Raw genomic sequence first — 25,012 nt, forward strand, 5'->3', positions numbered from 1 at the left:
CCAACAAAAACTAACAAAAAATTCTATCAGTGCAATACCCAGCCTCATGCATTACCCTTACTATGGCCTGTAGGTGGTATCATAATGCCAATAATATATGAAAGAATAATAAAGGCCATAAAGCAAGACAACAAAAAGTTCATTTTTTCTGGGTCAGTTGACTGTCTGTGAGAGTGCAGATGCAAGAGTGTATGAATGCAATTTTTCACACTGTATTTGAGATTTCTTCTATCCCTACTACACCTCTACATGGTTCCAAGTAATAATGAGTCAGTGTTTATGAATATGCAATACAGTAAGAGAAAGAGGAAAAACAAAGTTTCTTCAGTTTTATCAGAATCCAGGTAATATTTCTCTGAGCTTTGTTGGTACATGTCAGAAGTCTTTCAAGCCTCACAGATAAGGTTTTAGAAGTGTACATCTGCACAATACTTAATTAATTAGCTCATGCCTTTAGTATAATTCGCCTGTTAAACATTATGGAGCACTTGCACTGAGACTGATGAACACTACCCCAGCCTAAAAGGAAAAGAACAATCATTCTAATCAGCCTGACTCTTCAGAAGAGAAACATTGCTAAGGAAAAATACAACCTACAGCCTCAAGAAACCTGACTAGCTGATAGCCTGACTTATGAATTCTCCTCTATGTTCTACCAGCTCTTACATTTCAAACTCACCCTTGTAGCTCTTCCCCTACCTCTCTAGAAGACATAGATTGCATTTTTATCAGGTGAATATAAAGTCTGATTTACAGTTCAGTCAGCAAGGGTAAGTGATATAACAAAGACAGTATGTCAAATAAAGTGGGCAAGCAGTGAAGATGGCCAGAATTGTAGCTGGATATGTCTAACATTTTTTGTGACTAAACATTCTTTTTAGCATAAATAAGCCTATAAATCAACATTTCCATATATGAAATTCCATGCAGTTGTTGACATAATTTAATACTACCTCTTATTACTGTACCAAGCAAAAACAGCCAATAGGTTCAGAAGTTGCTTTAAGATTCCATGCAAATTCTAGACTGTTAAACTGCATAAAATCTACACATTTCTGACTTTTCTGATCATGAACATACTCATTTTCAACTAGTTTTACTAGTCAGGATGGACAAGAAAATTCCATATATTTCCATGGCTAACATTTTTAAGCATGTGAATCTACAATAATAGCTTTATGTTCTTACAGTTTTATTATAAAGCCACTTCAAAGCCGTCTTGTTTTCCCTTTCCCTCTCAGGGAAAAAAAAAAAAATTAAAAAAGACAACTTGCTTAGGTTATCACTTACAGGCATTCTTGAACAAGTGGACACTTTCTGAGTTATCACAGCAGTGCAAGTTATGTACTTATTTTCTGTCCTCATGTATCTACAGAAACACTGCATCTCATACACCATTTTGTGGTAAGAACAGATGAGGAATGACATGTAATGCCAACACCTTTCCATACGGTATTTGCCAGAAAAAGACATGCTTTATATATGTGGAAAATATACACAGACTAGACTATTTTCAGCACTGGCGATCAATGGGGCTGAGAAAAACCACATGCTTTACAGGGTAAATCATAATTAGTAGAAGACCTTGCTGACAATATGTAAGATAATTAGGCAATGAGAAGAATAAAAACTATATTAAAAAAATACAAATTAAGGCATACCAAAAATGAGCTTCAGAAGCAAGAGTCACAAACATACAGTGGTTAACAGAGATGAGTCTCAATGTTGGACACATGACTATAATTTTGCACAAGGTGGCCTCAAAGGACAAAATTCAGATCTTACTTTAAAATGTAGGAGATATCTTTTTAATACAGGATGATGTAAAAATGTAAAAACACCTAGCAGTTCAAGTACACGTGAAATAAAACTGAAAAATTATTCTTTGCAACAAGTTTTAAACATATGAACGCATCATCACATTTCTGAGAAGATATAAACCAGTACATGTTTTACAGGTTAGGTAACAATATACTAGCAAACCAGATAACTGGTTAAAAGGCAACAAACTGAATCCTTTCCAAACTTCAACTAGTAAATCATCTTGGGATATAAAATGTTTCTCACTCTTCAAAAATGAAGGCAAGGTACAACTTGAAATGTGTTTCTGTGGCTGTACAGTATGATTTTATACAGTTCGCTGTAATTCCGAAGAGCTTTATTTCTGACATACATTCAAGCAGAGAGATAGGAAACATCATAAACCATGGCAATTTACAGTAGTATATGTTGAACATCTGAATAACTTCATTACATATGTGTTGACTGCATTTCTTTCCATATTTAAGTTTGTTTACCTGATGGAGTAAAACTATACAATGAACAAACAGTGCATAAAATTACAGAAGTGTCAACATATGCTACTAGATTGCATCACAGCAGCATGACACCAACAGCTGAGTGCTCAGCTAGGTGCCTGCTGCCTGTCACTCAGGCTCAACTGAAATACACTCAGCTTTGTACACATCAGCTGTTTCCTTCCTTTCATAAAATTAAAATGACCAATAGGAACATTCACAGCTGACATCACTCATAAATAAACCTGAATAAACCATAAGCTATGATCTTTTAATGGAATATTTAAATACTTAGAAAATGAAAGCACAAACAAGTAAGAATCTGCTCTACAGAGGATCATAAAGCTATAAAACTGCAGTAACCATCTCTTACTTTTGTTATCAGTTAGTTACAAAGTGAAGACTATCAGGACTCACCAAAATTCCTTTAATGATATCAGAAAACAATATACAATTTGTCATAGTGGACTTTGAGTATACTAAGTAAAAGAGCTCCTTTTAAAAATAATGTTAATACACTGGCTCTAGATTTGATTATTTTTTTTTTTCTGTATGAAGGTGGATAAAGCTATGGACTTTCCATGTACTTCCAGTTCAAATTTCAACCAGCTGAAGTACTCAAAACAGGCAACACTTCAGAGTGGCAATGGGTCAGTGAAAGAAAGTCATTAGATCTACATCCGTGTTTGTATCAGAAAGCATTTTGAGTAAAGCCAGTCATGCAAACCAGAAGCAACACATGGTTAACCAATGTAAATACCTGCTGATTTAACTGTATTTTGCAATGAAGATTTTTTCTCCTCAATGTGATTATGGAACTAGGAAATAAAAATACAGCTCTAACTTGCAAATCAAGATGTTGCATTCCACAGTATTAGTTCAAATTCCTTGTTTAGAAATATCTAACCAATTTACAATGAAAATAGCCCTTATTTAGTTCCTTAATGAGAACTTATGTAAATCTTAAAGTTAGTGCTAGGTGCTAATTACTTGAAAATACAGCTTGAAGACCTCTGAAAAACTAATCACGCAACTGGGCTCAATCTCCCAGGCCCAGGTTCTCTCTACATTTGTCACCATGCACTGGTCTTTGACTAACCACTTTACAGTGGAGATTACATCTCGTCTTTAAAGGAGATTTGTAAATGGAAAATTATCCTTGTAATACTTAAATATTTAATATCACTTATTAATATACAGTAGGAATCCCACTCGTTTCTTCTGAAATCACCAAGAGGTTGTGCTTAAAAAAAATGCTTATAACACAAGAAGCGTTTCATACAGTTACCAAGAAATAAGTTGTGTACTGATCTTTTCTTTGGAAAAGATTTGCATAGCAGGTCCTAAGGCCTACTCAAAAATGCTAACTAAAATACTAGAACGTCATGCCAAAGCTTTATTCCTTACGAAATTGGTTATTCTTTCAGTTGTGACTAAAACAATTTAAAACATAACCAGATAAATATTGTAGCCAGTTCCTAAGATAATTACTGAGTATAATGTACTACGAAAAGAATTCTATGTCTGCATAAAATTGCTTCTTTGCAGCAGTGAGCATGCACACTGAGAACAGTTCGTTTTCCTTCTTTACTTCCTTTGAATCCCTACTTGCTGTTACAGATACAGTATATAATGACATAATTGGTAAATATTCCCTAGGTTATTAGTTTAAGATTGAGATATTTCTCTTTTTTTATTCTTCATACAGCATCAAATTTCAAGAATTTGGGGAATTTGATTTTCCTCCAGTGCTAGCCTTAATCAATATTTTTTTTTCTTTAAAATATACTGCACCCCTAGAATATTGAAATGTACCAAGTACAAACTAAGTCCTAGTTCAAGTGCTAGTAAAATGAGTTACATTTCTCCTTTATGAACACTTTGACCAAGCAATGATGTCAAAGGAATTTGGTATTTGTTTAAGCTCTGGAAGCTTCTACAGAAACGTAAAAACCTCTCTCTCAGCTCCAAATATTCAGGCATGTTTTGCCACATGCCTTTACATCCTCTTAATGGTCACTGGAAAGCATTTTTTTTTCCACTGCTAATATTTGTATTTAAGTTCTTAAACCAACCTACGTGAAGTCTGTTACCTTTGAAAACTCTAGAAAGCATGCTGGAAATCCCTACTTGTGGTAACCTCTAGTTGCTTCAAACCCAAGCCAGGGCAACATACTCAGCAAATCAAGGACTTTTTTTGTTTTGTTTTGTTTATGCTTTTTTAATTTAAAAAAAAAAAAAAAAAAACACCTTACATTAAAAGTGATTTGAGTGTCCTTGTAAAATAAGGAAATAAATAAATGCTTAACCTGCTTTGACACAGCTAAATCTGAACTAGAGCCAGCTGAGTTGCTTTAGGTTCTTGCTATACGCTTGGTTGCACTCTACAGAGAAAACTCTGTCATGGTGGAGCACTGCTAGTTTTCACAGCCAAATTCCACTTTGGAGTTAGACCCAACAGACCTAATTTCTTTCCCTTAATGCACTCTTGAAAATAGCTTTTAACCTATCCAGAAGACATTTTTGACATCTTGAAATTTTTCACTATTTTATTTTTTTCACAATGCATTACTTTAAGCATTGTTTCCCCTCTTCAGATGTTACTTTCTCAGACAAGGTTAGCCTACAATAGCAATCAGCCACCTCAGGACCTGGGATAATAGAAAGCGGGAAAAACCTTCTGAAGATATAATGACAAAAAGATGTCCCGGGGAAAAAAAAAAAAAAAAAAAAGATTTTCGTATTATTTTTCCAAGAGTTTTAGTTGCTAAACCACCTATACCTCAAAAACCATCCATTTGAGAAGAAAATATGATCTTACACTCTGTGTGCCTTTTATCTTGGTCATGCTTTATGGATACTTTTATTAGATTTAACAACTGAACCTTCCCATTTCATGTCAAATATGTCACATATATTGTAAGGAAAGAAGCAACAGTATCAAGACTTAGATTCTCTTTCAGCCTTTGCCGCCTATGTGCCAGCAGGTTACCCCATTCTGATTCTCTGCACGTTCATTTGGATGCCCAGCTTTACAGACCCAGCTTTCCCTCCACTGAAATGGAATTAGTCACAGTATAGGAAATTAAGTATCTGTGAAAGAGATCAGAGCCTAAATCTTCCTCCCTTTGGAATTTTCAGTAAGGCTCTAGCACTAGACAAACACACTCAGTAACCACTTCGAGATTTTCTTTATAAATATTTCCCTGTTAGGAAACTTAATGTGATGTGTATATTAAACTTTCAGTGATTACAGTGACTGCAAAATATTTGTGTTGTGAAAAACTAAACTAAGTAAAAACAAGAAGTGCTGGAGCTAACTAAGGTGAGGAATTGGCCTGATTCAGTAAAGAATTCTCCTACGATTTCATCAGTTCCAAGTAATTATCAGCATCTACTCACAAAATGAAAGAAACCAGAACAGTCTCTCTAAACAGTCTAATATGTAGGTCGTAACCCTTGTTTTTCCTTAAATAATTTGACTGCTACATCGAGCTACAAAACCACGTTGATTACATTGTTTAATGAGTCGGTTCCAGGCCTATTAGAACGTGGGAACCATGTATAGGATCTTTTTACTCCTCTTTGGATCTATAGCAAATCATTAGATATATGAAGAATGTAAATAAAAGGGCTCTTATTAAAAATTAAAAAAAAAAATAGGAATCTAGTGAGATATGAACAGTACAGAGCCTATGTCTTTTCACGTGGTTGCTTTTCTGGGAGTTTACCAGAAAGTACTTATATGAGCACATATAACCCCACAGACGCATGCAAACATACATCCACCTAAATTTACACTCTTGACTTCCAAAGCAAGTTTGCATTTCAGAGAGGTATGCCAAAGAATATTTAGCCATATTGCCACTACAACAGTATTGGAAACAACTGTGATCAATGCCTCAAAACATCCACCGTAACGTTTGGCTGAAAGACTTTTGAGAAGAAAAATAAATAAATCCTTAGACACAATGGACATTTCAACAACTGTACTACCTGCAGACCTAATCATGACTTTTGACAGTAACAACATGAGCCTTCAGGTACTAGGAAATATTTGAAAGAATTCCAAAAATTGCCAGGAGAAAGATTTCTGCTCATGTTCACAACTTATTTCTGGGTTATACTCTGTACAATAGTTTTGCCTTCACTCATGCTGCATGAGGCAGTAATCAGCAAAATTTCTGGCTCATTATCTTCAGAGTTAATTTCAGTCGGTACTGCTTAATGAGCAGTGTTCATTCCCCCCATTCTTTAAGTTAAAGTTGAGCATTTAAAATAAAAACTAATCTCACACTGAGACATCCCTGCCAGCTCTCTCAAAGGATAAAAATCTATTGTTATGATTTGGAAAACTTGCATTTCAGGCCAATCACAACAAGTAAAGAGGGAAGAAAAAAGAAAGTCTAGAAAAAAATAAAAATTAAAAATATAATAAAATCAGTGGCATATCTTGATAGTTTTCCATCCATCTTTTCACACTTGTAACACTACAGAGTTCTTACTAGGTATCTTTTTGGCTGACAGGGAGCTAAGTGAAAAAGTTACCATCCATGGTCTGTCCCAGTTGCTCATTAACATCATCTTTCTTTGCATGTTGCTGCCTCCACAGATCCATTACCTTACTGCATGCATACCTATTCCTGGTGCCAGCCAAAATGTCTAGTATCACATTGAACTTGGTTTTTAAATGCAGGTTATTAATATTAAATAATAATATTAAATCAGGTTAAGGAGAGGCAACAGGTGCAACTCTACTGTCAGACAGGAGGACATTGTAACTTATTGCAAGATGTGGTAAAAAGCAGCTGAGGTAGGCTTGCAGCTGTAAGCTTTTCAACATGCTCAGCTGCAACCAAGATGGCACCTATGGTCACAGCCTTAAAGTTTTGCAAGATGAGAGGAAGAAGTGGCATAATACCACAAACACAACAGTGATCTTTATTAGAGATTGACTATGGCTTTAAGACAAAACTTTGTCTCTCAGAACTTAAGAAAAGAACAAAACTCGGTAGTTTTCTATGTTATCTGACATTTATGGAATACCCAAGATATTAAAAATACTAAACCAGAAGAATTCTCACAGGACAGGTGTGGGCACTTAATGAAACTATATCCTTACAAGGCAAGATGTATTCTGTGAGTGGTCAGATTCATACAAGGAAGTAGCTGAAACAAAGCTCTTACCAAACCCAGTAGTATTTAGAATTTGCTACACAACCAAGAGAAGAGAGGGTTCCTTACGGAGACGGTCCAGGCAATTTTACCTTGGGGCTTCCAAATCCTTCCCCTTCTTTGGCCATCTTACAGCTACAACAGCCTACTTCAGTGCTGCTGAGCTAGACACATGGTAAAGCCTGTGTCTAAGAGTCCATTTGTTGCCAACTCCCACAAACCCAGTGGTGAAAATCAGGTAGTGGTTTAGCCCCTTTGGATGAGTACCTAACCAAGACCAACTAGTCAATTCAAGTAAATATCGCCACAAGAAGCAGATAAATACAAATAAAGCAAATAAATAGCTATACAAGAAGCAAAAATTGTTCTGCTGCAATGAGTAAAGAAACACTGAATTCACCTTGTTTTCTCAACTCCAGACCATTGCTCTACCCAGCAGATTGTATCTCTCCTCTCCGCTTATTTCAAATAAAATTCATGTTCTGCTCATTTCACAACACCTACAAATAAAAAAAAAAAAAATAGAGGATTTTACAGAGATACCACAGGATGTAATTGTTTAACAAAGTTCCTTTTCAGTAACTGGATTAGGAGGTGTTTGCAGGCCTGGTTCTATATAGGAGATCATAAATTTCAGAAGGGAGCATCAAAGGCATTTACCAAACCACATCACTGCAATGCTAACTCTGCATCTTTAACCCTTCAAATTATAAAAAACACAGGTAGTCACTAATAAAAAACAGAGACATGCTACTTTTTCTTTCTCCACTGTCAGTAATCAGTATTAAATTCAAATATATGACCCATTGTTTTCATGGAAAAGAAAGAAAAAGAGTGAAGTATTTACTTCCATAATTTCTGTCAGGACAGAACTCTCTCTAATTTGATTTGTATGCCAGAAGAAAAATCCAAGTTACCCTCCCAATAAAAAAATAAAAATTAATAAAATAAAATAAAATAAAATGAGGGGTGAAGGGGGTCTAGAAGACACTGAAATAACAAATGATACAGTATTCTTGCTGCTTTTAAGAAAAAGAAACATTTGACTATTTTCAAGCAGCTGGCCAGAGCTGGCAATTGACCTCAGTTATGACTCCATCAGGCGCCATGGGATATATTCAACACTGTTTGAGAGAAGATGAAAAACAGTAGTCCATGCAAATCATAAAAGAAATTAATCTCACTAAACTGATACCAAGCCTTTCCTGGCTAAGAATACATCTCACATTCCTGATAAAGAAAATTTAAAACATTAAAACTCAATGAAGAAGTCGACTTAGCACAACAGTTAAAAAGTACCGTGGTTTTAAAAACACACTCCTGCAGAACTGAAAGCAGACAAACAAATAATATGGTATTATCCTTCCCAAAAAGGATCACAAGCAATCAAAAAGATGGTGTCTTTGTTAACGTAATGTCCACATTGTTTTCTGTGTACATCTGCAAGAGACCTATTTTTCCACACCACTTAGCACATGCTATGGAGAGATAATATTAAGGTTGTTTGAGATTTCTCCCAAGGTTACACATTGCACTATGCATGTAGCATTTACTTAGGATTATCAAATGCAGCTGCATCAGATATTAGGAAAACATTAAACATACCCAGAAGTGAAGCAGCAGACAGTCCTTCAGGGTGGCTGCCTCTTCCTTTTGCTTAATGCCAGCTAGGCCCCAACTCACTGAGAAAATTACTACAGAATAATATTTACTTATAGGCCATGCTGTAAGTTAATGTCCTCAAGTGTCCTGGCACGCAGCATGATTTCTTTTAAACTCAGGGAAATCAGAAGGAGGACTTTAAATTCTCTTCTACTAATTAAGAGGGTTATCTTTAATTAAGGTATTTTGTTAAGCACATAAATAAGCGTTTTCTCATCGTTACTTTCTAGAATGTTCTGTTTTGTTCATCTGAATTATTTCACTGCCTGGGGCTTCTCGTTCCTTCCTTCAGATACTGCTACTGCCAAACAGACCTTTGGTCTTCTTGGTAAACAGACTCCATTTTCTGTATCTTACCCCAAAACACATAAACATTTTGTTTCACCCTCATAGGTTCATCATCTCCTTTGGCTTTAAGGACTTCAAATGCTATAAATCAATTGTGCTTTTGACATGAGGATAAGCAAGCACTACTTATTCTTCTTATGCCTCAAATTCTTGAAATTTCTGTCGAATAATGCTCTCACCTCCCCACAAATGCTCCTAACTCTCTACAAAAATATGTATCTCTGGAAAAAGAGGACTTGATTTCATAGTCAGTGCAAGAAAAAAAATGTATCCTCCAAGACCAAAGCATTTAACCTGTTTTAGGAACTTCAGGAGGACAGTTTTCTGTTCTGACAATTTCTCTTCCCCTGCGAAAACAGCAAAGGGAGCCTGTTTGACTGTCTCATTCTAATTTGGTTTGAACAATTACTAAAGTTTGGATAGGACATTCACATCCAAGATGACTAGAAATGAGCACAACCCATATTATATTGTCACACCAAGTACTTTTTGTTTTGTGAAGTGACAAAAAATTGAAAACAACTTCAATCATTTTGTCCACCTCATTGTCCAAATGATTCTGTGAATTTACTCACATATTTTTTGAGATTGTTCTTTTCCTATTTTTTCTTCATACCTCATTACTGCTATTTCAGAATAAAATTTGTGGGTACTTTCTAATATGAACAAAACTTCATATTGTATCTTACTGTCCCTATTATAGAAATTTTCCTTTGAAAATAGCTTTATTGTACATGTACAGCTTTCAAATAAGAAAAAAGAATATTTATTAGATTCTGTGCCTTCCCATGTCAAGAATACTAATGAAGCATATTGCTAAAGATTTAGACTTAGATTTTATACCTGTGAAATTACTACATAACTCCACAGAACTCATCACATCGTTATTTTTGAAAATAGCAAATGATAAAGTAAAAACTTACTGTAAATAGGATTGCTGACCAGAAAAAAAAATAATAATAACAGAGGCAAAACTTAGGTTGAAAGGAACTTTCATGATCCTCCTCTTGTTTTGGGGGACTGCAAAATGGGCCAATTTCAGGTGCTGAAACAGAAGAGGGATATAGCTTGTCCTGCCCTGACAGCTGTGCCAGGCCAGCAGGAAGGGAGCTATCAGTGCTGCCAGGGCAGCTCTGCCGCCTCGTCTGTAATTCACTGCCCTCCAGATCTCCACGTCCTTTTCCACAGGACTGCCAGCATCTAGGGTCATGCCAAAGCAGGTGCAGGACTTGGATTGAGCTGTGTATGGGTGAACAGTATTCAAATGGAGTTTTAAGACAGACGGTCCTGTCCTAAGAAACTTAACCTAAAACAGATGAGACAAGTAGATGCGGCAGGATGAAAAATAACTGTTCAAAAAAGGTGAGTAATTAAAAATGAGGACAGCTAGAAATTTTGAACAGGTTTCTGAAGGAGTATGAAGCCAAATGCAAATTTGAGAACTCCTTCTCAAGGTGTGGGAAAGATAACTCACAGACACTAATCCAGGAATGGGTGATAGAGATAAATAAAGCAATAGCATTAGAGGGATACCTGGCCATAAGGCATAAGGATAGAAGAAAGATTAAAACAGAATAAAGTTATGTACAACCTTAGTCATGTAGCTCACCTCTTCATTCAGTTTTTTTTTTTTTAACCTTCATTTCTGAGATATCAATTAGGCAACATCAAAGATACCACAAGCCACATAAAGTATAAAAAGGTCTTCAAAAGGAAAAGCAGTGCTGCAGCCTGTCGGAGCTACCTGACAAAGAAGAGTTCGATAATCGTCTACTGCACTTCAGCAACAAGGAATGAGAAGTATAACCTTAAAATATAAGTAATGGAAAGAAATAGGTATGTGCCTGAAAGGAAATCATAAATTCATCACGCTACGCTTTCAAAGACAAACTTTAAACAAAATGGAGGTAGCTGAAAATACCTATTCATTTTGCTTGTGAGAAAAATGAATTTCTCATGCCTTCAGGCAGTAGAGAATTATGTGGTCTTTTGAACTGAAAAAGTGCAAACTGTAGAGGATCAGACTGAATAAATGTTAAGATGCCAGTCTGACAGGGCCTGTGGGAATCTACTCAATAACAATATTTTTGAGATGTCTCACACAGGAATGGTGTATTTGTTATAGTTATTTACACCTCACAGAGTAAGCTAATAAAAATGAAAGACTGTGTTTATGCATGAAGGAACTGAGATGGACACAAAGGAAATACCTGCATGAGAACACATAACAGGTATGAAAGTCACTTTAAGGTAAGATGAAAAAGAAAAATAAAAAAATAAAAAAAAATGGTAACTGAACCATTTGTAAAAAAGATCAGTATTTTTCACTTAGTATCTTTCAAGTGTTGAAAAATTAGTCTGGTTAGTAGGGCTCTTTCCCTCAATTTATGCAAAAAACTTGAAATGCAAGACTCATTGAGTCCTCATTGCAAGAAGCCACCTCCTTATCATGAAAAGACAGAGACAAGTAATTGGATGAAGGACTGGTTTCCTACATCTGTAAAGATAATTCCATTTATGGAATTATTATGGCTGTTGCAGATCAGACAAGGGTGGAATCCAACATCCGCAAATGAGATTTACACATTTGAAAAAGACTTCTTGAGGAAGCTCTGGTGTCAGCCCTGCTGCAAAGACCCCTGCTTACTGGAGTAGGATAATAATGGTAGCTGTGGAAAAGTCATAAAAAAGGTCAGTGTGATAGAAAATAGAAAAACAGAATATCCCAGGTTGAAAGGGACCCACAAGGATCATTGAGTCCAACTCCTGGCTCCACCCAGCACCACCCAATGGTATGGTGCTGTCACCACTTCCCTGTGGAGCCTGTTCCCATGCCCAACCTCCCTCTCAGGCAAGAACCTTTACCTAACACCCAGCCTGAACCTCCACTGACATAGCTTCATGCCATTAGTGATGAGAAGGTTAATATCAACAAACCTCATCTCCATTGCAAAACTTCTTCCTGCTTTATTGGCAGAGTGCCTATAGAAAATGGAGGCCCTTGGCCTAAACAGAGTACCTCTCAGGGTGTGTTTCACTTTGGTATGCAAATGTGTTTTGCCCTGGTAAGCCAAAACTAAATGTACAATAGCTACAATTTGCAAGATCTAGTGTATTGCTCATAACATCCTAAAATGATTTATAAACACTGATTATTGGGTCTAAGCCTGTAATCCATTTCAGGAGTAAGATACCCACTGCATAAATAGCTTACAGTATATAAAATAAAGCTGCTTACAGCATATACTGATTGATAAAACATGTACGAAAGGCCAACATAAGACCATATAACCTCTAAGGTCAAATTAAGTTCCACATTAACTTCCACTCCTTTCTAACTCAAACCAGGGGGGAGAAAAGAAATCAATTTCATTATGTGGCCAACTATAAAACTAACTATACATTCTTATAAAAAGAAAAAGACAAGGAGGCATAAAGGAGCTGACTAATTGACACCTTTTCTACAATAACCTGCAATAATACTTCAAGAGCGAGAAAAAAATCAGGCCTAAGCATGTTCTTTTCTCGTATCACACCCAAAAGAAAGGCTTAAATCTCTTTCTTAAATGACACACTTTCACTTCTTTATTGAATTCTTTATTTCATATCTTTCATCCATTTCTGTCTGCTTTTTTTTAAGCAATTGCTAAAATTACTCAGCCAAATGGTAACTCAGGTATACAAAACTTCTTTTAATTGGCATGAGATATATGGGAGAGAGAAGCTTAAAAGGACTATCATTATATGGAGTCCATAAGCTAAGTTTTTCTGCAGACAAAATATGTTCAGCACAGTTACAGCAAGGATGGAGCAAAACTGGATTTAAACTATCAATTTAAAGTTTGTTTCTGCAACTAATCAAAGGCTATCTTCGTTTCAAATATAATGTTCTCTAACGCCTGGTATATTAGGGGCTTCACCAAAATGGAACAAAGAACTTGGACCTCTAATGCACCTACAGCTAAAACAGAGACAGAAGTGAAAATGTAGAGTGCACAGTAGTTAATAATCATTGAAAAGTATAAAAACGTGAGACAAAACCATAGAGGGCTTGAAGACAAAAACTCAGCAAGACCAATGATTGCCGCATCGTAGGCAGCATTGAAGGCCAAGGCTTCCCCACCTGAGTGGTAACTGCTGAGTGTGCAGGGTCTCAGCAGGACTCCACATCCCCATTGCATCCCCCATTGCAATGCTCTGCCTAGGAACAGGTAAGCCTTACCTATGTACTGCTTGTATCAGCCAATAAATAACTGCTGAGTACTTATAAATCCAATAAAATCCTGTTTGCAAGTCTCTGTTGATGGTAAAGTATTCAAATAAAAGTGACACGGTAGAAGAAGGGTTATAGAAAGTAAAAATACAGTTTGATTAACTATCTATCAGTTTCAATTTACTAATACTGCAGTTTTTAAAATAAGAAGGTGAAGATGGCCTTTGGGTTTCATAAAGGATAAACAACTTTGCCACACAGGAAAAATCAGTTCATATTTTAAGTCTGAATGTTGATAAAATATTTTTCAAAAACATTTAGCCTTGTTTTGAAGCTGCTTGCATGGCAACATCAGGAGACCATAGAGAAGAGCAAAGTGTTTACTTTTAGGGCTAATGCTCTATGTGGACATTCCAGGAACCTCATTATCAAAGGCTTTGGTGTCACATCAAGATCACCAGCAATCAACAAAGATTCTCCAGGCTGACCACCTAAAGACAACATCGACAAATCAAACCTTATGGCATTCAGTTGCTAATTCTGTTTTTCCTGAACAAGGTGATGCCACAATGTCCAGGATCCTCCATAGACAAAAGCCGGTTTTATTTAAGAGTTCCTCTATTTATTTTATAGATATCATAAACATTCTTAAATGCTTATTAATATTTTTCAAAAGACATAAACCTGATTGTTGAAGCTGCAGATCTGGAGGGAGTCGCATACCAAATTACATTAATTTATGAGCTTTAATTTTAATGAATAAATTAAAGTCCTGAACAAAATAGTTGCAAGATGTTCTTTAATACAAGGGTAGTTTAATAAATGCACTCCTCTTTCACCTGGCCTGCAATACAAATACAAAGCACTAGAAACATCCATGTTTGGGGGCTTTTACAGAGTTAAAAAAAATACTATCCTGTTTATAAAAACAAATTTACAGCTATATATTGCAAGTAAGTATGTTCTCACACGTCCTAGAGTGTGTAACACATCCATTAAAATGAGCCACGTGAACAGGAACAATCTTGAGTTTTGCTCTGCAGGGGAGTCACAACACTCATTAAAATATAATAAGCTCCACAATGAATAGAGCAAGTGCTCATTATAACGTAATGAGTACTAATTATCACACAATGGTCCTGTGGAGTAAACTCGTTGCATTTCAAGAACATGATACCTTTTTTGTTTAAACATAAATGGGAGCCTCTTCAGTCTCAGTTCAGAACTAGGAAACAGAGAGGCTCTTCACGTGACATAGTATATCCAACCAAACACACTACAGTAATGTAGCAACAGAAGCCAAACCAACTTCAGTACCACAGCAGGCATTAATAGCTTTTGGAAATCAGTCCTCACCCAACTTTATATAGTCTGAAACAGCTCAGGCTCATTAGTCTTCAAGTCACAATGCAAGGCTTATGAAGGCAACAAAGCTCTTCCTGCTGGGATTTCTTGAGAGGTATTTACAAACCTCCTGAATAAGCTTCTGTCTAGAAGGCTACTTTTCAAAGGCATGTAAAAATGAACATCCCTCCGGTCAGCTTTTCCATTCATCTGCCACATGGTCAAAGAAAATTTACCTAAATAAAGAGGCCCGGTCTGTCTTTCCCCACATCCAGCTTGCTGCTCCCCCCATTTTCACTGCATTAGATATGGAATTTGTCAAACTGTCATATAAAATGATTCAGTTCTCTAATCTGGCAGAAAATGAACACAGAAAAAAATATACATATACAAAATTCAGCAACTTGTTGGCTGAGTCATCTCACATAAATTCTCCTTTATGTCCTCCATGCTCTTGGGGGCCTACTTCTTCCATAACACACATCCATCTACTGGCCCATCCTCAAGAGGCCAAGAGGTCTTACACATTGTGTTCTTCACTCCCAGCATAAGCATGGTTGGTATTAGAACGCTGCAGTCATTTGAGCTTGATTTCAGAAAATGGGAGGCCTTCTCCAGGCCTATATTCATAAAACAGGATTGTTCCCTCTCAACCCGGAACACTTCTGTCCCAGCTGCAAGCCAAGACCCACAGCACCCTGGCAGTCTTGGGACCCGCTCCCCACACACAACCCACACCCTTAGCCCCCTCAGCCAACACCCAGGAAGAGGCCACTGCTGCTCGATGGCCGCCTCACCTGCCCAGGGAAGGCCAACCTCCTACCACACGCACCGCCTCCTGGAGCAGCCCTGGGGCACGCTGTGAACCTTACCTGTACGATAGCTGGTTTGAGAATATGCAGGATAACAAATAAATCCAGTTTGTGTAGCAAACTCTGCATCTAGTATGAATCAACTATAGTACTGTGAATACTTTATGGACTTCACTTGACGCTGAAAGAAACTCAGCGGGTTAGAAATGTTGAGCACTACTTGAAAATATATATTTGCTTGTGGATTGTCTTACTGCTTCCCAAAACCACTTAGAAGGGTTTCTAATGAAAAGCTACACTGGGTTTCAAAGTGTTCATTGAAAACAAATGAGTATAAGAATAAACCCTGTATTTCTTTAGCAGTTTTCTAAAAGCTAGAAGGTGGCTCACAGTTTAATTTATGTGGACGACAATTTAAAACAGAGGAAAAAAAAAGAAAAAGACAACTGATGTCAATGCAGAAGATACAATGTTAAATGAATTGGTTATTTTACACCTTCTGCCATGCAATTACAAAAATATTTAAGATCTCTCTAGGCTGAATAGGCAAGATAGTAACTCTAAGCTCAAATTCCCTAATATGAATGCAAGAAATCGTGCTTAAATGAATGGCAAATATGTAACAAATCTTCTTCATCAGCAAAGTGTGCGAAAATTGCATATAATAAATGATGTTTAGCATTTTTATGACTCCAGTAAGAAGGCTTATTATTTATTAGAAAGAACAAAATGTGAAACATAAAAGAAATAGTGATTGAGGACTGTTATCCACATGTAAATTAGCTTCCTTTTTATTTTTAAATATTGGCAGTTCCCATAGGCAGTTAATAGCTGCCATGCTACGGTGCTGCTCATATGCCCTAGTTTTATTTCACCTCTCCTGAACGCCAAGATTTTACACTTAGACGAGTCAGCAGTTCCCTGGTGCTAATACTATATATCAGCGTTAAAAATACCTTCTTACAGTCAAATGAAATCTTTTTCACCAGTGAGCAAACTAAAGGAACTACTTCCCTTTTAGCCTTTTTTCTTTCAAATATACACAAACACCCTTAGCATTAATAGCAATGGTTTTCCTGTCCTGTCACTATTAAAGTTGTTGCTAATTGTAGGAAGGTTTTCTGCTAAAGGAACACTTGTAATTTACAAATATTATAGGATTCAGTAAGAAAGGGTCTCAGAGATGGTTTTGAATATATCAAATGCATGCCAGACTACTATGGAGATGGTCTCTTATGTCACTAATTTATTTTTTTTAGATATCTATCACTGAGTACCACTCACAGACATGACAAAGCTTGACCAAATCCTAGCCAGAAATACAAGCCTGAGAAACCCACTACCCCAATTCCAAATGTCAACTTAAGCCTCATTCAACAACTGCCCTAGAAACTATACTTACAAAGAAAAGACAGAACAAAAATATTTCATCTGGGCAAGGTATAATTATTGATAGCAAAAGGCACTTGATAGTTTCTTGGACTAAAAGATTTTCATTCACAGCTCTCCCACCCAATAGGAGTAAGACGTGAATTAAACATAATTCAAATCCAAATGTATAATTAACTTTTATAGAAAATATATTAGTCACTAGGTTAAATGATCTAATCAGAGAATATTATTCAAAATAAATCATTTAATGTAATTACGGAAACGTACAGTCCCATCTGTGAAAATAAGCAGACAGGTCAATGAATAGCTCATTGTACATGATGTGATCAGTAACTTTTACGTGTTTTTAACAGTATCAAGGGTTTTTTTTTTCTTCTTTTTCAAGAATAAAATAAAATAAAATTATTTCCATTCCTTTGTATCCTCCCAAAAAGTATGTTTGTGTGCACATCCATACATGAACCTGTAACTGCGTCTGTAAGGTCTCAATGAGTACTAATTATGAAACAGCACAATGCATAACGCACCATGAAATACCAAAAAAGAGACTCAACAAAACAGGAGCTGGTTGTTTCCAACTGGAATACCACAAGAGGAGAAGACATGCTGGGCAGCATTTACACCATCTACATCTAGGTACCTACTTGAGCTCAAGCTACCTATATCAGCAGGGAGAGGCAAGCTTCTCCACAGAAAGTTCGAACATCCAAGCAGAAGACCCCACCACAGACCATGAAGAACCTGAAGGTGGACAATTTGTGATGTCCAGTTCACAGCCGCTCAGCAAAGGGGGAACAGGATGGGGACGTGGCAGACCCAAGTCCCGCTGCTGGCAGGCTTCCTAGGGAACTGCGTGCCCTTCTGTCGGTCTCACTTCTCCCATTTGCTACATCAAGGCAATGTGACTCCAGGAAAGCACCTTAAGGGTCTGGTCTTACTGACTGTGCAGTACTTCACATTCAGATAACTTTGCTGTATGTGACTGTGTATGTATATGCCAATTTTTACGAGTGCCAAACAATACTCTGTTCCATATTACAAACTGCCCAGCATTGAAGTTTCCAAATAAAACTGGCCAACTAGTCCCTTATTACTTAAACTACCATCATAAAACACTGTCTTGACTCTCACTTCTTCTAATCGCCTCACAAGTTTACAGGTTCTACACCAACGACAGTGGGTTTTAAAAAGAGACTATCTCAACACAGACCAAAAAATCTCACCGACCACTACAGTCCTATACTCAAAACACAGCCAGAACCTGAGCTAGCCTGAGTATTTTTAGATGCACAAACATCCTTTAAAAACTGAGCATGTAAGCACTGACCAAATTATATTGATACCTAGGCAAGGTGGAGTTGGGATGGAAAATATGTCTGTGACCTAAATATATTCTACCTTGCAAGAATATTTATTTCAAAGAAGCAAGCAGGTTAAAAAAGAGTGAGTAGTCAAGCTTTTAATTTTAAAATAACACACTGTCTTTTATATGATAATAAACCCAGCCTTAACTCTGCCCAGGTCTGAAGTAATTCCACAGGAAAAAATAAATATATAATATATAAATGGTAAATCTCAATAATGCGAAATAGCCATTTTTACAAACCTCAGGCAACAGTTAAATATATTTTCAGTATACAAGAACTGCAGATGTGAAAACACCATTAAATTGCTTATCTGTTACTTACAGAGAGAAAAGAAAAAAAAACACAAACAGTGGCACATTGTTTAAAGCATCTCAGCATCAGTAGCTTGTCTCCTGTTCTTGGAGAAAATAAATAAATAAATAAATAAATAAAAATCTTGTTCTGCTAGCCTTCCTTCTGCCTTAAGGGAGATATGACTTTTTGGCTCCCACTTGAAGAACTTCTTAAAAATTCTACTTCAACATCTGGATTGAATTTTCAAATTCTGTGCAACTTCTTTTGCTGGAAATGGAGAGCAAAACTGTGTTTATAATGGAAACTACCTTACAGAATAATGGACACACTAGCACTTCAGCATTAGGCTCTGCAATATTTTTTTGAAACAATACCGCACAATATTCAACTTGTAGTTATTGTGCCAGTGTTCCTTTTATACCTTACAATGTGCTTCAGGGACTTATCTAAGATTGCCTATCAAGTAAATCATGAAATTAGCAGCACATCCTGATTTATCACTGGAGTGATAACTCCAGTTTAACTCTCTTTAAACTAGCACACTGTTGACCAAGGAAAAGGTTTTCGATCATAATCTCAGAACAAATACTAGTAAAACTTACATGCTGGATTACATAAACCTTTGTAGACAATTTTGGGTTTTTCATATTGTTTATGTTTATGACCTTCACATATACACCTTATTCTTCCGGAAGAAGATGAATAGAATCTATTTACATTGATTTTTTCCCCTCTACATTTTCCTCCCCTTTCTGTCATGTCAGCTGCCGCCTTTATTTTACACTGCCTACAAACAAACAGTGCCACAATGGGTCATGACGGCTGATTTAGCTTAGGCCCCTGGTAGGGCAGGTCTGCCAGAGCTAACTAGCAGTTAACTGTCTGAGCAGGAGCTCCTGTTCATCTGCATGGAAAAGATGACTCACTGGTATTTAACTGGTTTGATTCAATCTGATAGCATTGATAATTTTCAGCACTACTTGCATTAACAGAAGTGTAGCTCTTAACCAGAGCAGAAGCTTCCTGCCATGGAACAGGATCTTTCATACTCTTTGAATTGCATTTATTAGACTGAGATGTCATTTGAAGTCTTCCACACAACCATCTTTAGAACTAACAACTCAATTACTTACATCTTAAATGTGTTTACTTCTAGATGTTGGTAAATTCCAAGTCCTTTTCCAAGACAGTGAATAAAGTGAAGCAGAGTTCAGAGGGAAAAAATAAAAAAACTACAATTGCTTTCAAATAAAGATTGTTTCCTGAAGGGTATCATGTACATGTTATGCACCACAGGAACGTCAGTACTGGTCCATGATCAACTGTAACTCTATCCAGCACCCAGACGCTTACGCACACATATTTTGGATGTTGATGACATTTATCCCAAATGTTTTATAACATTGCTTATGTTCACCAGTAGTGGTTACTACAAGCTAGCACAGCATGCACCAACAAAGTGGTTGAGTTAGAGTCTCTGCATTGCAGGACAAAACTGCTACACGACAACATTTATTAATCTAGGAAGTAAAGAATTAAACTGCCTGGGGAATTAAACTGGCTGAAGTATAGAAACTTCAGCTGACATTTTGTCTTACTAGCACTCCTATCCTGGCGAAGCTTTATGGGAGCCTCAGTACCTACAAGTGGGCCCAATTTAATTTTGCACCTCATCTGTAAGTGGTTCAGTGAGCAACACAGTGCCCCTAAGCCACGCTTATGTACTGGATCTGCTCCTGTTTAAAGGAAAGACTGCTGTCTGACACGCTATTTCTTCTGCCTATTTTTTTTAGAGAGAGCACATAAGAGAGAGTGGGTTGGTGGCTGTTTTTGTTTTGTTTTGTTTTGTTTTTTTTCCTGCTTGTTTGTTTTTTATGTAGAAATGGAACAGAGTTATCTATGGGAGTCCTTAAGTAGGATGTAGGATGACTGGTAGTTTTAACTAGTTACAAAAGAAAAGTATTATGTTGTTTCCCAAGGTCCACATCTAAGAAAAGAGCCACACCTTAATTTGCATTAGGTAGCTATAAAGTACCATGTCTTCCTTTGAAGGGTCTGAAATGAAATCAAATGAAATCTGTCAAAGGCAGTAGAGTAGTTAGGGAAGCCTATGGGTTATTTCCATAAATCACCTTACCTTTAAAGCTGAGCAAAATACCAAACATATGCCAAACTTTCAATTAATATTTCCCCTGAAGATAAATGTTTACTGGCGTCCAGGAGGAGGACAATTATTGCAGAAGGAAGGCTTCAGTGTTTTCTCACGACTGTGTATGATTGACTGCAGCACAGAAGTAAAGCTCTGGAAATGCAGGATCTATGGTTAGTGTCTTGGAATGAAAAATAAAATCTGATTTTATCACCTGTGCTAACTGAAGTCATAATTTTACTTGTGTTCTCCATCATATTTCTTCTGATCATGAAAAACTAATGGGGCATCGATGCTCATGAAATTGGATTTCTCTCAAGCCCTAATTCGAATGATAAACTATATTATAATGTAAGAAATGCTCATACTGCTTTACGAAGATGAACTCAGAAGAAAAACATGCAGGGGTACACGTTTGCTACATGTCACTGGCTTCTGTACCCTGTCCTCTTTGTATCTTGTCACTCCTGTAGGCAAAACAGAGTGTCTCACATGCACACATACACACACACACATACAGAGAGGTACAGGACTACGTGAAGGCACACTGGGGAGCTCGTTGCTTGCAAAAACACTCACTTCCAGACCACTGGCAATGCAATTGGGGAAAATGGGGTGTGAACCGAAGGCACATAGTGCGTTTTGGTCATTAATAAGGATACTATGGGGGTGGACTAGGAGGCAATGGAGAGAGGATTCATTTCTGCCTGTACATTATTTACAGTGCCCTTTACACAAAGTAAAGTTGGGTCACTGCTGAAGCTGTGAAAAGCAGCTAAAGGTAAATCTCCCAGTCCTTTTTTTTTTTTTTTCCTGTAATTTCAGCCCTCAGTTATCACATAACATTAGAGATAAGGGGGGAAAAACAGAAAAAAGCACCCCTGAAATTGCTCCTGATACATCAGGCTTAAAGTTCCTCACCCCCAACTCCACCCGCCGTGCGATTTGCACGGCCGGGCACACGCGTGGGAGCCGGGTTCCCAAACCTGCCCGCCCGCGGTCACCGTGCATCCGCAGCCGCACGCCAGCCCCCAAGTTACACGGCACGACCGCAGCCACCGCGCACGGACGGACGGACGGAGCGCAGACCTCCCCGTACCTGGATGTCGCGGGTCCCCCCGCAGCAGCGCGGCTCCCCGGCACCGCAGGGGCGCGGCGAGCGCACCGCCGGCAACTTTGGGCTCGGCGCGACTCGGCTCGGCTCCGGAGCCTCACCCGGCCCGCCCGGCGCCGGCAGCCAGCGGCGACTTGTGCCGGTGGTGCCGTCCTCGGAGAGCGCCCGGCTCCGGCCCCGGGTTCCCCGGAGCCGCCCCCCGGCGCCGCCCCCGTTCCCCGCTCCCGCTGCTCGCCGGGGCCGCGCAGCGCGGGCACGGAGCGCGCCCGCCTCTGCCCGGCGGCTGCGGGCAGCGCCCAGGGGCCGGGGATGCTGCCGGCCGCCTGATGCCGCTCGGCTCGGCTCGGCTCGGTTCGGCTCGGCGCGCTCCCAGGTGTCCTGCCCCCGATGGAGGCCGGCTGGAGGATGCCCACCCGGGATCAGCATCCTGCCTCCAAGGGGTAACCGGGTGCCGGCCGCGTCCCGGGGGCGATGGGCACGCAGCAGGCTCGCTCCCAGCCCCCTGCCCCGGCAGGGAGCAGTCGGCTGGAAGAGGAGGAAGGCCGCCGGCAGCGGCCGCGTCCCGAGCGAAAAGGTGCCGTGCACAATGTATGCAATCCAGCTGGAGTGGGAAAGGAGAGGCGAGGACAGCCATTCCGGCACGTACAGTAACGGGAAGGGAAGCTGCTACACCAGATCTCATGGATGGGAAGAGCAACGCCGGGCACTGAGATGGCCTAAACCAAAGATGGGATAAAATCCAGGGCTAGATTCTGAGAACTTCTTGAACAGAAACGCTCTTGGCTGCTGCAAAATACACGTTACGTTACAAACGGTTTTGCGATCAGGGCAGGGGGCTGAAGGAAAGAGGGGAGAGGTAAGCTCCTAGAAGGAACGGAGTAGCGACCGCTTCCATTTGCTATGTTCATGTCCCCCGGCCTGCAACTACAGCGCGCAGGAATCGAGGCTTCCATGTGGAGTCTCCACAATGCTCTCACCTAACTCCTGGTGGGCTCCACACAGCTCCCTGCCAGATCTCCTGACCCAGCGATGGGCTGCTTTTATCCAGATGATTTTACTGTTTTACCTCACTTTCAAATCCACTTGTCAAGGTGGTAGTTAGTTTACTAATATTGAGGGGGAAAAGGGAGAAAAAAGACAACCCCTCCCCTTCACTCTGTGAAGGTCCATACAGTTTAACTTAACAAACAATTCACGCCAAGCCACCTCCTCACTGCTTAAAGTGAGTGAGACTAAATGAGTCTTGCAGCTTACCAAGCACTGGGTAAAGTGCAGTTTACCTAGAACAATCCATGGACAGAGCTAAAAGCAAAACATTTTATTTTAGGTCTTTTTTTTCAGCAATTTTCCGTGAATAAGGCAGAACTATGAATATTCACCAGATACTCAGAGCATAAGTCATCACTCATTCGCTTCTGCAATGAGCGGTATGACAAGCAGAGGGAAGTCTTGATGCTCCAGAAAAGCCTTTAAAAGGTGAGAATATACACAGTTCTTTCTTCTCATATGTGTGTGTGTATATAATAAATATACACATATATATTCATATTTAAATATTTCAAATACTCCTCTCAGGCAGGAGTGGAGAACGTTAGCATAAAGAGATTATGAGCAGTATTGCAGGCTAATTTGGTATAAAATAGTCAAAGATATTCTTAACAACTCAAAAATTTTACACCATTTCAAGGAAGAAGCTGACAAGTTGGAAAAAAAAAAAAAAAAAAAAAAAACAGCCTCAGTGAACTCTGACATTTCTTTTAAGCCAACGTTTTAAGACTAAACATTGAGATTTGGTTATACTGATGCTAGGCCAATTCTTTTATCAGTTTGAATTTTAAAAGACTCTAAATTTGTCATGGGAAAATAAAAAAGCCTTATGAAAAGAGCTACAAAATGAAATTATTGTCTGGGACTGCAGCAGTAATGACAAAGGAATTCCAGGGAAATCTGGTTGTAACACACGAAGCACCACTGTGCAAGTAGGTTCACCTCAGGAGCCCCATGGACTTGCACAGTTCCATCAGTGTATCAAAACACAGAACTTTGCAGATTGCATTCAGAAAGTTCCTTTCCCAGAATTGAGAGCTTGTGACAAAGATTATGTAGGAAAAAGAAAAAGGAAAAAAAAAAAAAAAAAAAGAAAGGGGTGGGATTTGTACCTTTGAGGGCGTGGACTTATGCTTTTAGGAGCAATACTGAAATGTAGGTGAACTCGTGATGAAGTAGAACACAGCTGTACTGTATGCTAGCAAAGCTTCTACAGATTCAAAAAAAAAAAAAAGTGAGCTTTTGCTGATGTTGAAATTCTTTTTTAGATAACACGCTCCAGTTAATCATTTATAGGATATGCCTGCAAAACCAGTCTCTCTTTGTTGGTGACTTAATATGCTAAACAAGTATTGATCATCTTGCAGGTAACTGCTAGAAACTGATAATTCAGCTAACATTCAACCACTTATAAAAGACAAAGTAGTTCCTTAATATATCAGGTACTGAGAAAATTCAGGTCAATTTTAGATTACAAATTTCCCGTACCCTGGATAAATTAGGAACGTTCAGATCATATTGCGACGATGTTGCTAAGTTCAGTCCAACTCTTCCTCTTTCTTAGGTGCGTGTACTCAAATGGTTGCAGTCAAGGAAAATTAACCTAGTTGCTGCCAAGAACCTCCCTTCACACACTGACAACAACTGTACCAGGATTTTTCACATTCTTGTTCTAAAGCATTGGGAATATCCCTGTTACCACCATCCCCAGCAGCAACTTTCCAGTCTTAAAAATGCAGTTACTGCTTCCCTTTTTGCTAGAGTGAAAGTGTTAAAAAAATAAAATTCTTCCAGTCCA

The 25,012-nt window shown here is 38.4% G+C and overlaps 1 protein-coding gene across 5 annotated transcripts in view; it reads right to left on the reverse strand.

The window, feature by feature from the left end:
• CDH18 (cadherin 18) overlaps nucleotides 1-25,012 on the reverse strand; it is a 548,781-nt gene that overhangs the window by 239,855 nt on the left and 283,914 nt on the right. For 3 of the 5 annotated variants that reach the window (XM_040548564.1, XM_040548563.1, XM_040548562.1), the window contains exon 3: nucleotides 7,873-7,972. The gene's annotated coding sequence lies outside the window, so the exon portion shown is untranslated. Of the gene's footprint in view, nucleotides 1-7,872; nucleotides 7,973-22,152; nucleotides 22,331-25,012 lie in introns of those variants that run through there. The other 2 variants (XM_040548571.1, XM_040548561.1) reach the window with 2 other exon arrangements.

The sequence above is a fragment of the Cygnus olor genome, chromosome 2, assembly GCF_009769625.2.
Source record: "Cygnus olor isolate bCygOlo1 chromosome 2, bCygOlo1.pri.v2, whole genome shotgun sequence".
Lineage (NCBI taxonomy): Eukaryota > Metazoa > Chordata > Aves > Anseriformes > Anatidae > Cygnus > Cygnus olor.